This window comes from Sinocyclocheilus rhinocerous, unplaced genomic scaffold (genome assembly GCF_001515625.1).
Source record: "Sinocyclocheilus rhinocerous isolate Xijiao unplaced genomic scaffold, SAMN03320098_v1.1 scaffold539, whole genome shotgun sequence".
In the NCBI taxonomy this organism is placed as follows: domain Eukaryota; kingdom Metazoa; phylum Chordata; class Actinopteri; order Cypriniformes; family Cyprinidae; genus Sinocyclocheilus; species Sinocyclocheilus rhinocerous.
In genome coordinates this window covers 1477633-1491226 of record NW_015653003.1, presented here as the reverse complement: position 1 = coordinate 1491226, position 13594 = coordinate 1477633, and the positions used below count along the sequence as shown (strand labels likewise).

The following is a 13594-nucleotide window of genomic DNA, read 5'->3' as shown; positions in this document are numbered from 1 at the left end:
CCTCTACGCAGACCCTGCAGGACACAGTGTGACAGCGAGCAGCAGAAGGAGTACATTGAGACGGAGGTTTGGGAGCACTGTAGTAAGAAAGACCTGCAGAATCCACAGAAGGAGCATGTGGAGGAGAACGAGGAAGAAAACAACGACAGCAGTTCTACAGACCAGGACTGACACTTCTCTGTATTTATCGAGACGTCATGGGATGGCTGAGAGTCTGAGACTGTAATGAATTTTTGGTTTTGTGATGAACTAAAAAATAAAAAAAGACACAGATGTGTGTATTTATATGTAAATTGACTTCTGATTGTGCTTTTTTGACATTTTTTACATTAAATATTTTCTTGATTTTGCTAAATGTCTGGACATTTAATTCAAATGGATAGTTCTGGAAATAATTCATAAAGTGTTAATTTGCGTGTAAGTTTGCTGGTTTATATATTCCATATATCATTCCTTCAAAAAGTTACAAAAAATTTACTTTTATTCATCAAGGACACATTCAATTTATTAAGATATTGTTTCTATGTTTATGAAAGAAGCCTCTTTTGCCCACCAGTGCTGCATTTATTTTATGAAAATACAGCATTTTAATATATTTTAAAATGAAGTTCAAATAAGATTACATGGCAAAGTAGGACATTAATGAAAAGCACACAAAATACAGAGAGAACTTATTTCCCAAATTACCTTTTTAGCCATTTACAAAATTGTTTTCCACACACGAACCATAAAAAGAAAAGAAAAAAATTAACTGGGTCAAAGCTGCATTTTGATTTTTCTAAGTTAATTCAAAGAATAAATATGCTGGCCTCCAGATACAGGCACTCCATTAAATAAATGTAACCAACGTTCCACACATTAAAATATTCTCAAAGAAATTAATTCAAACAATGCAATATTTTTTCTCTTTTTACAAGCATTACCTGCTGCATTAGTTAAAACTGCAACCATGTTTGATGTTTTCAGAGTCTCTTGTTCCATTTATTTAAGCTTTTCTATTATTGACAGGACAGTGGAGAATGGACAGGAAATGATGGCAAATGATGCTCTACCTGACAAACCACAGCTCCGACCCTAAACCAAAATATGAGGCTGTATACACACCTAAGCTAGGGGGTTTTCTTTGTATGTTATGCATAGCAGCGGTGGAATGTTCCAAACATTTATCTCGGTGTCTGCCTATTTCTGCTGCACAAAAATGTTTTGAGGATATAGTTCATAAATCTCCACAGGAGGGAGACACTGCCCATGTAATGTAATGTCAAGCATGCTCCAAACCCTTTTTGAAACGCCCATTTCAAGTCATTGCATAGGCAGACAATAGTGTTTATGAGAAGGCTGGGTATTAGAAATCTGAGAAGCAGAGCAAGACTAGATAATAAACTACATAACATTTGGGTCCCTGTGCATCCATTTCTACTGTATATAAAAATAGCAATCATGCATATATGGGCACAGAGGGCTTATTGGACAGCTACTGTGACCCAACAACCTCTGACTTTACTGCATCTACGAGGAAGCTGAGTTCATTACACAGGGAAGTTTAGGAAAAACATCTGAGACAAAATTTAAATGAAATGAAAAAATGCCCGGAACATTCCTCTGGCTTCTGGATTTCCTGCAATAGGTTATGGATTTCTACTATACTTGCTATAACACAAAGGATGAAAACGTTTGACTGTGTGGTGCAGTGCGTCAGCAGGTCTTCTGTCATCACTGGGTGTTTTCATGGTGAAAACATTCTCGCCTTGGCCTGAACCAGACTCCTGAAGAGCACGGTCCCTCATCAGAGATGCCAGCGCGCCTCCTGTTTCCTCTTGGTCATGACACTTTGTACGGGTCATTTATGCAATAACCGCCCCTCTACGCACAGGCGGCACCCCTGGGGAGTTTAGCCTCCCTATAACCTCTCCACTTGGCACTCAGGCACACATCCCCGATCGCACTTTGCTCAGAGACTCAGAAAGAGCAGACTTCACCGCCATGGCAAGAGTCTGGATGAGGATGTTGAAGATGATGATGCTTTTCAGTGGTTTATTCATGTCTAGCCTAACTTTTGACATCCATTTGGTAAAGGGTAGGTCCCTTATGGGCATTTATTTATCTTAATTATCTGTGGATGTATAGTATTTTTTTTTCAAGAGATATTTGACTGAATATTTGGCTGTTTATAAATAATAAAAATGTGACCAAATTTAGACTCTGCTTTAACAGTTTGTTATATGTGAACTAAGTATTCTATTTATTTTTTTCTCTCTCTGATTAACAGTGAACCCTAAACAAGCCATCTCTGGTGTGATTGAAGCTTCCATTGGAAATCAGTACGCCTTAAATGCATCAGCAGCCAGAGATCTTTGTGAGCATCTAGGTTTGACTATTGCAAGCAAAGCACAAGTAGCAGAGTCCCATAAACACGGTCTGTAGACATGCAGGTCAAAACAATGTATAATGCTGTATGGACCATTAAATGAATACTTTAAACTGTAAATGAAAAAAAAAAAAGATCAACATTCTTCTTTTTAAATCTCAGGTTCGGGTGGATAGACGAGCAAATAGCTGTTGTTCCCCGAGTTCAGGTCAAATCAAACTGTGGCAGTGGCAAGACTGGGGTTGTCGTGTGGCGTGCAAATCCAAGCACAGAATTTGATGTCTTTTGCTTCAATTTAAGAGGTAAAATATTTTACTTGATAATTTTAGACACCATGGTTATATATCCATGATTGACAATTATGAACACATTCCATAACAACCTCATCTTTTGGTTTTGCATGCTCTCACCTGCTTCATTTTGAGCTCTTAAATGCATTTGCATCAAGATTTGCGTCAAGTAAAGTAAAGTGTGTAATTTTTAAAACCAATTAAAACACAATTAACCATTTTTATATGGGTGTTTCGGACCTTTCGTAGGCTGTCATTTTTATTTGATTTATTAATTATTGCTCAGAAATTATAAAAATTTTGTAAAGTCACTAGTTATTTCATTGCTAAAAATGTGTATTCTTAAAAATTGGCTTTTAAAAATTTCTAGCGTCTAAGGCCACTGAGTGTGTGACTTTATTTGTACATGCTTTTTCTCCTGGGGAAAATGGCAAAGATACGTCAGTGTTGTGCCGAATAAATTTTTACATAATGTTATGAACTGAGCATGTGCACTACCTCATGGGAAAGGCCACTCTGCAGGACGCTGTTCCTAGCGATCTCACACACGTCACATGTGCTCAACTTCCACAGTTGGGCTGCAATAGCATACTCCTCCATTAAAGCCTCCTGCAGTAGTAAAACAATCACAACATTTCTGTATTGAAAAAGCATGTAATTCTACGGTGGTAGTTTTTGGTGTTTGTCAAAAAAAAATTTACACAGGTAGTGGGAGAAAAACACATGGATTCGGACAGCAATAAAATCACTGACTAGCCCCTGCAAATGTTTAAAATACCTTACGTCATTATGAGAAACAGTTACATCCCAATTGGTCTTAAGAATAGGTTTTTTATTGGTATAATATTTCATGATGAACACTACTGGTCTATATCTGATGAAAATATTTTGTCTTTTCATTGCTAAAAATGTGTATTCTTAAAAATTGGCTTTTAAAAATTTCTAGCGTCTAAGGCCACTGAGTGTGTGACTTTATTTGTACATGTGGTTTCAGTTGATGCATAATTTTAGAACAAATGTATAATTTTAACTGAATTTTGATGCAAACCTAATGATGAATCATTAAGGTTCATACACAGATTGTACGCACAAATATGTGTGTGGTTAGTTAATGAGCCCCACTGATTGTAAATGAATAGCCAGGTCCTTATTAATACAAACAAACTTTCTGATATATGTTTTCTATTCACTCCCCCCACCGACAATTCCTGCCAGACCTGAGACTCGAACCTGCAACCTTCGGGTTACAAGTCCGACACTCTAACCATTAGGCCTCGACTGCCCACTTTAAGTATTTTTTTTTTCCCCAAAATTTGGGTTATTTGGCAGGAATAAGAAAATAATTCATACTTTTAAGTCGTCACTTAGTTATTCCAATGCTAACATTATATTTTTAAAAATTGGCGTTTTGTAATTTCTAGTTTGTAACACCGCAGAATGGGATTTTTTGTGTGTGTGTGTATGTGTGTGCATGCGGTTTCCAACGTGGTTTCAGTTTCAAATTTTAAAGCAAATTTTTGATACATTTTAATGCAAACTTAATGGCAAATCATGACGAATCATATACACAGAAATTTACGCACAAATATGCGAATGCGTAGTTAGTGAATAAGTCCCATTGATTGCAAATTAATTCCTGATCTATTATATACAGTATCATTCTGCTGAACTCTATCCACATATTATTAATACAAGCCAACTTTCTAATATACATTTTTAGTATGTACTCCTTTCCAAGTTTGTGTGTCAACTGGCATCATATCAACACAAACTGTTAGTGTGCCAAGGAAATAGGAAATTTTGGATGTAACATCATCACAGATTGGTTTCCTATGAGGGCCAGGGATGTGGTAAATGAAAGGAAGTGAGTGGAATGAATTGACAAATGCCTGATCAATGCAAACGTAACCGTTGAGATTTGTTTGATTGTCATGTCTGTTATGTAACAAGCCTGAATCGTTTCTGTTTGCAGATTTTGAGGCGCAAAACCAGGCTTCCATGACTGCACACCAAACGACAAGAAGAAAGCCAATCACAACACATTCAACTGTTTTTCCCACTGCTCAAGCAGGAGTTCATCTGAGGAAAACCCCATTTTCTAAACTACCTTCCCCATCGTCTTCGCTCAGTTCTCTTTCTTCCTCTGTTCCTCCTTCACTCTCTCACAGTCCCTCTGTTTACCACATGGATGATGAAGGGAAACATTTGCCCATGAGTGGAACCCCGGTTGAAGGTATGATTCTGCTATTCATTATTTGACAGCAGTTATTGTTCAGGTAAACCCCAAATGCTTGTTTGTATTTACGGTTTTCTCTTTTCTGATTTGCAGCTGTTCCAGCTGCCTTACTGATCACAGTCACCTTCGCAGTCATGCTTGCTGTATTTCTAGCGATTTACTATTTCAAAACGTAAGTTATGTTCTCCTGTTTAACTTTATCCAGATGCTTTCAAATATTAAAATAAGCTCAGAACCTCAGAGCAAATCCCTGGGATTCCAGAGCTAATTTTAATTCAAGTTTTTTACTCAAAGTTTAAAATCTGAGGATACAAGCATGTTTTAAACATGTCCACTCATATATGTGACCCTGGACCGCTGAATAAACAAGCTTTCCATTTGTGTATGGTTTGTTATGATAGGACAATATTTGGTCGAGATACAACTATTTGAATATCTGGAATCTGAGGGTGCAAAAAAAATAAAAATACTGAGAAAATCGCCTTTAAAGTTGTCCAAATGAAGTTCTTAGCAATGCATATTACTAATCAAAAATAAAGTTTTGATATATTTACGGTAGGAAATTTACAAAATATATTCATGGAACATGATCTTTACTTAATATCCTAATGATTTTTGGCATTAAAAAAAAATCTGTAATTTTGACCCATACAATGTTTTTTTGGCTATTGCTACAAATATACCCCAGCGACTTAAGACTGGTTTTGTGCTCCAGGGTCACATATGTTCAGTTAGATCACTAGCCTAATAAAAGCTGTGAATATGCTGGAATTGGTAACCAAATTCTACCCCATACGTGCTTCATCCATCCATAGCAATATAAAGTCTAAGACGACTGCCATATCAGTTAGTTCAACATAAACAACATAAAAATAAATAAATACACCTTTACTTAAGAGAGGTTGATCATTGCTGAAATGTCTCTGCACTACAGGAACAGACCCTGCAGGACACAGTGTGACAGCGAGCAGCAGAAGGAGTACATTGAGACGGAGGTTTGGGAGCACTGTAGTAAGAAAGACCTGCAGAATCCACAGAAGGAGCATGTGGAGGAGAACGAGGAAGAAAACAACAACAGCAGTTCTACAGACCAGGACTGACACTTCTCTGTATTTATCGAGACGTCATGGGATGGCTGAGAGTCTGAGACTGTAATGAATTTTTGGTTTTGTGATGCAAATTCTCACAACAGAAAAAAAGAAACGCACTTCCCTTAAACATTTCCGATGTGGTCTGTGCATATTTGCAGCGGCGTTTCTGTTTTTGTTTGTTTGTTTTGTATTTGCAGCACGTTTCTTTGTTTGTGTTGTTAGAAATATAATGGTATAATATTTCAAGATGAACACTACTGGTCTATATCTGATGAAAATATTTTGTCTAAAGTTTAAATAAACTGTTCCATTAAAAAAAAAATACAGGCAGGCTTTACATACGGTGGCCGAGAGAGCTCAACGCCCTGCAAATGAAAAAATCACATGCAAATTAAGAAAACATGTTCATCAATTTGACAACACACGCGCTGCAAATTCTCACAACACAACCAAATACAGAAACGCGCTGCAAATTCTCACAACACAAATACAGAAATGCGCTGCAAATACAGAAACGCACTGCAAATTCTCACAACACAAACACACATTCTCACAACACAAACAGAAACGCGCTGCAAATTCTCACAACACAAACAAATACAGAAACGGGCTGCAAATTCTCACAACAGAAAAAAAGAAACGCACTTCCCTTAAACATTTCCGATGTGGTCTGTGCATATTTGCAGCGGCGTTTCTGTTTTTGTTTGTTTGTTTTGTATTTGCAGCACGTTTCTTTGTTTGTGCTGTTAGAAATTGCAGCGCATTTCTGTATTTGGTTGTGTTGTGAGTATTTGCAGCGCGTTTCTGTTTTTGTTTGTTTTGTATTTGCAGCGCGTTTCTGTATTTGGTTGTGTTGTGATTATTTGCAGCGCATGTGTTGTCAAATTGATGGAGATGTTTTCTTAATTTGCAGGTGTTTTTTCTATTTGCAGCGTGTTGAGCTCTCTCGGCCACTGTATTTACAGGTATAAAATAAATCCATAATTTTAGGGGATACTTCAGGTAAATTTAGGAAATTGTGGCCCAGCTGTAAGTCTGACCTTGGTGTAGTGGAACTGCATGGGATCATCAGTGGAGAGCGACACACAAAGGCCTTTGTGTAAAAACTCTCGCAGAGGGTTCTTGGAGTATTCCAGGAACAGACTGTTGTTACTCAGTGGGGACATGGCAATGGGCACTTGGGCAAGATAATACAGGTACTGCAGCACTGGACTCTGGAAAAAACACACACATGTGTTACATGAGAGCTTGTTCAGTTTGATCATAAGATCAAATGCTCTGATCAAGCTCTTTGGCCCGCCTGCTTCCATTTGCATGTTTCTGTGCAGCGTCAGAGGCTCCATTGATTCTGGGCTCATCACTAACACAAGTACATAATCATATGAAGTGGTAACAAACACATGTCTCATCTGCATTTGCTTCATGAATAGACTTGGGCTGAAGATCTGTACTCTGAATCCATTTTCTTTGCCATCAATGAATGTACAAAATATTTGGTAATTTGACTAATAAGCTCTTAAAATGGATAGTTATGTTTCATGTTGTTAAAATAAAATTGCATTTGACTTTGAACTAAACTTCAAAAGCACACTGCCCAATTTTCCAAATTTTGAACACAATAGTTTGGACTGATCTTCTACTTCTAACCTTTTTCAGGTTTAAGCCATGCGAGATGTTGTCTGCAGTGAGGAAAGCTGAAACCAGGTGGGTGATAGAACCAGCTTCTCCACAGTGTGGACGGAACTGGAAGGTACTAAGACCACGTTCTCTGTGAAAACACACACATATACAAGCTGTAACAACCAACAGAAAAATATAGGCCTCCTTTTGTTGCAGATATAATATCCAAATAACAAGAAATTAGAACAAATTAGAAAAATAAAGTTGCAGTTACAAGAGTGAATATACTATATATTGATAAAGAGACAAAATGCACTATGGCTAGCATACAACATCACAGCTGCTATTCTGGGCACTTTTCAGTCCCACAAGACTTCTGTTTTTTGTGGCCTTGAATGAATGATTTTGCTGCGGCTGTTCTCAAAAGTTGTGGAGATTTCATTGATTGCAGTGAAAACGCACCAATTATCATGATGTTTTTATGTAATTAAAGTTAGTGACTGTAATATTACAATTAATATTTTTGTACATAATTACTGAATTTGGGGTCCTTGTCCCTCATACACAAGGCAGTTGTGACACCAGCATAGAAATATTCATAATTCTGCTTTGCTGAAAGTACAGAATTGTATATAAAGACAAATATGCAAGCTGCTTGATTTTGTGTTCAATTCTGCACTTGTAAAATCACAAAATCCTGGAGGAACTTACTTTTAGTGCTTCAGATGGCAAAATAGATGGCATTTCTTAGTTCAATTTCACATTATGATAAAAGTCACTGACATATGTTCAAGTGCTGTTTGTCTGTCTATATGTGACTCTGCACCACAAAACCAGTCATAAGGGTCCATTTTTTTTAATTGAGATTTATACATCATCTGACAGCTGAATAAATAAGCTTTTCATTGATGTATGGTTTGTTAGGATAGGACAATATTTGGCCGAGATGAATATCTGGAATCTGAGGGTGCAAAAAAATCAAAATATTGAGAAAAAAATCGCCTTTAAAACTGTCCAAATGAAGTTCTTAGCAATGCATATTACTAATCAAAAATTAAGTTGATATATTTACAGTAGGAAATTTACAAAATATCTTCATGGAACATGATCTTTACTTAATATCCTAATGATTTTTGGCATAAAAGAAAAATCTATAATTTTGACCCATACAATGTTTTTTGGGCTATTGCTACAAATATACCCCAGCAACTTAAGACTGGTTTTGTGCTCCAGGGTCACATATGTTACATCTACAATGGGGCATAGTGGGTATCTCAACTCACATCCTCTGGCATGGAATTTTTAATGGGGTCACCAGAGGGACACGGTAAAAATTCTACGGTGTCATACTAAAACATACACTGAAAAAAAAAATGGTTGTCTGCAGTTGTTATATCAAGGATCCCCTAAAATGTCTTCCTTTTATGTCATTGGTCATTTTTATTTAGTCAAGCCAGTGCATTTAGATGTCACCAAATAAAGCACTATTTAGGCTATCTGAAACTTTTTCTGTAGCATTTACTGTAATTCCTGTGTAAATACATTTATACCTCTTCAATGCATTCAGAGGCCCCGGGATGCTGACCCTAATCCATCATTATAAAGTGGAAAGGTGATGTCAGTTTGTTCTACTGACAGTATTCCACAGGCTTTAACAGTATCTCAGTTGTAACCCAATATGTGTGTATTACTGATACAGTGGTATTTATAGATGTCCTGGTGCATAGTGAAACACTGACACATGCAATTGGAAACCTTTTCTTCTTGAATGGCTTCCAGTATTTATTCGAGGTTTATCAAAGCCTGGGGGTATCGTGGAAGATCTTTATTGCAAATATTAAAGTATAATCTCTCTTTACTTCCTCCGTCAGTGCAGACATTTTTCTATTGTTATGGGAAATGTAGCCTCTCTCGTCACTTAATGGAATTTTCCAGTTAGTGTGTGGAACAGATGTAATGGAGCACATACTTCCTGAGGTTGTTGAGCACCATGATGTTGGCATACATGTGGAAGAGGTAGTAGCTATAGGGAGGGTTGTCATCTGTTGTCCATTGCTCAGGCTTGGGGCTCTTATAAGAGAACATGTGATCGCTATGTTTGGATTCATCATCCACACTGTCAAAGCCAGTCACCTAAGAAAGGGGGGAAAAGTTTCTGTCTGATCTGAAGTGCACGATGTCAAATAATGTTCTAAAATTGCAATAACTGTGATCAGGAATTAACCAAAACAAAAGTATAAAATAAACAACATGGACAAAAGAATGTGGACACCAGCTTCCATGCTTCTGGAAAGGTTTCCACAAAATGTGCATGGACATGGAAGCAGGGATTTGCTCCCATTCAGACACAAGAGCATTAGTGAGGTCAAGCATTGGTCAGAGGTCAGGCGTTTGCTAATTGGGCCTGACTTGCCGTTGTCATTTTAATTAATCCTTAAATATGTTGAGTGGGGTTCAGGTCTGGTCTTTGTGCAGACTAGTCAAGTTTTTCATACAGGAGCAGGAAAGATTGTCCCTGAACTGTTTAACATGTTGAAAGCACACAGGTTTCTAGAATGTTATTGTATGCTATAAACATTACGATTTGAATTCACTGGAATTACTGTAATATTCAAACTTGTTCATTAAAAGGGAGTTTCCATATACATCTGGCCTTGTGGCATTTAAAATAATTACATGAATGTTACATGAAGTACACTGATTAAAAATGTATAATGAACCTTTAACTTACATATTTTAGAAATACATGGAGCTCTTTGTGCTTCTGAGGATTCACTGTAGCCTCGAACAGAGGAAGGAAAATGTTCTCAAGCATCTTGGCAAAATTAGGAATCAACTTACGTGACTTGAAAATGTCACTGAAAGAAATAAGCATAAGATAATTGTAAATCAAGAAATGAATACTTTCTGAAAATGTAGAATTTGATGTAGCTACTTACTATATTCTGGGCACCTGAATGATCCAGCGCATGTTTGGGGAGTACACTTTGTGCTGAATAAACCAATGGGAGAGACTTTCCCACTCCTCAGGGGAACGTCCATAGATGGACAGTCGTGGTTCGGCATGCTGATACTTGCTCTCCTCAAGATCATGTGCTACTTCCTGACAGAGATAAAGAGGACTCTTTTTTTTCAGAGTGGGAAACTCTGAATTTTCTTTAAGCCCCGGGTTTCCGATCTACAGTAAGATCATAAGGGTCCATATTCAGGTTGTTAAACACCTGTTGGAGAGTTAGTTTAACCCCTGCCTTCTCCAGGACGACTCTCTCTGCATCAGTTTTATAGGTTGTTTGGATGAAATCAAGCAGGTGTTTTTGGTTCATACATGCTGCTGCATGGATATGTGTATCTACCTGTAAGTTAGAATTTATGTACGTTTAGACAGCAGGGTAAATTACATTTGCATATACTGATGTGTGTTTCAAATGATACCTTTCTGACATTGTAGAAATCTCTATGAGGAACACCCTTGAGTTCTTTTAGTTCTGCCATTTCGTTGAGCATTTCATGTAGGTAAAACTTTGACCCAAGGAAGTTTAGTCGTCTATGACAGTAGGTCTTACTGTTGAAAGAAGAAATACTGCTTTAGATCTCAGAATTCTGGAATATGCAGATAAAGAGAATTGTTGACTTCTGTGGTGATATTGGTTGGAGACTTACGTAGGCCCATCGGCGATCATGGCGAGCACGTGACTCATGTCAATGGCAAATGTTTCCAGGTCTGGATAAGGCAGACAGCGTGGTTTGTTCATACTCAGAGCTTTAATGTTTTCATATACATAAATAATGCCATCCTTCATCTTCATCTGATAATTGAGGTTGTCTGGAATATTCTCCATGCTGTAAGGATCCTGTCCTTCACCAGGGCAGGGACAGATATCTGTGGAGAGCAGAAGAATTACAAAAAAAAGGTAAGCTGGTGAAGCTGGTTGACCAAGAAAGTATTGTTGGTTAAGTTAGTAAGAAGACAGCAGTAGACCAGTACAGAATCCCTTGCTGGTGACCGGCATAAAAAATGCTGGTTTTCCCATCAGAGGAGAAAGAATAATTCCCATTCTAGCACAGTATTTCAAGTGTTCTTAGTTGAGCTACAAATAACTAATGTTAACTTAAGTCTTCTAAAATTAGTTCAATGTTGATGTCTTGGGAAAAAATTCCACTGAAATGTTTATAGAGCCTAAAATAAACCTAGAAAAAGAGCATGGTCTCCATGTCATGTCTGGTTATGAACCCTAAGTAAATACAGATGTACCTGGAAGGATTTCATCTTCTTCTGTCCACCTTTCATTTGCTGCATTACGTAGAAACTTTGCAGTGGTCCATGGGAATCTGTGATATGCCAGTTTTGAGTATTTTTCTCGAATAAAGAGAGCTTTTAGCAGACTTTTAGCTGCTTGCTCATAGTCCTCAACTGTAATCTGTAAGAGCACAGTGATTGTAAGACAAGACATGATTGTTAAAACATGGTCAGCTGTTAAAAGTGCCTTTGGTGGTTGAACTTTCAACAAATTATGACAGCAAGTAGAGAAAGTTGCTTGATTGTAAATTCTAATATTACACACCCCAGCACAGTAGTCTCCACTTATGGTGACTCTTTGATACTCTGGGAAATTTTGAGAGATGGAGGAGCAGGTAGAGGAAGGGGAAATGAGGGGCGTCACCACACCCCAGACATTCTCCGTACATAATGGGATTTGCAGTGACATAGATTTGGATCGAATCATCTTAAAACTCTTCTTCCTACAAAGGATAAAAGCAAAATGGGACTATAAATTAAATAATAAATTCATTAAGCATTTGTATCATATCATTAATTGTTCTGCTGGAAAACCCAATGAAATTCAGCTTCAGATGGTAGCTGGTTTGACATATTTTCAAGATGGTCCAAAGTGGTCATTAAGGTCATTAACCCGCCCAAGCTGGTCTAGATCAGGGGTTTCTAATCCTGGAGGGTCACTGTTCTACAGAGGTCAGCTCCAACCCTTATTAAACATGTCTGAACCAGCTAATCAAAGTCTTGAGGATCACTAGAAACTTCCCGGCAGGTATGCTGGGGCAGCAGGTTAGAGCAAAATTCTGCAGGACTTTGATTCACTAGAAGCAGGATCGGAAACACTCTGGTCTACATAGTTGACCAGTTGGTGGACCTGGTTTCACCTATGTAGACCATATTGGTTAAGCTGGTAAAAGACCACTTTGGGCCAACAGCTAACCAGCTACTATGTTCCAAAGACCAGCTTGTCCACCATAGACTGGAATGACCTGGAGTTTCAAGTAAGGTGAAGCTAATGATACTAATTGATGCTGACCGTTTGGCGCTTTCCTCTGACTGTTGCTCAGCCAGTTCTCTGAGTAGCTCCCTCTGTTTGGCTTCCTGCAAGCCAATTGGACAGTCCTCTGGGACAGTGTACATGGACAGGGCATCTTTTGTGTCCTCTTCCTTCAGTGCTGAGGCATACACTTTCTCTGCCAGCAGACGAACTTCCTCATCCACATCACTCAGAGCAATCTTTGGGAACTGCCGTGGCATATCTGTATAGAGGCAAATTTAAACATACTTTAGTAACATTACGCTGCTGTATTCATAAAGTCACCTTTCAAGAGTTTACAGAAGTACCGTACTAGTTCCTGAGTTGCTGTCACTGCTCAAAACAACAGGGTTACTTTGATGTATATTTCATGGCTCATATCAACACGCTTGCTGTAAATAGTCCTGGGATGCCATGTGCATTCCCAGGCCATTGATTCAGGCCTGCAGAGTCAGTCACTAGGCCAGTGCACAGCTGCAGACACACTGCCCTATAAAACAGTTATGTTTGTGTGAGGACAGATCAAGTGTCTGAGCCCTGGGTGTGACTTCTCCCTGAACAGTTAGGAACATGGTCCACAGTGGCCGCATCAGGTGCTATCCTTGGCAAGAACCAGATCCCTTTGTCAAGGTTTCCATTCTTTTAAGCCGTTCTGAGAAACTCCTATATCAAGTAGAGTT

General features: G+C 38.1%; 1 pseudogene; it reads right to left on the bottom strand.

Moving 5' to 3' along the window:
- Positions 1-3031: 3031 nt before the first annotated feature.
- On the bottom strand, positions 3032-13135 carry LOC107715450 (AMP deaminase 3-like; annotated as a pseudogene).
- Positions 13136-13594: the final 459 nt, after the last annotated feature.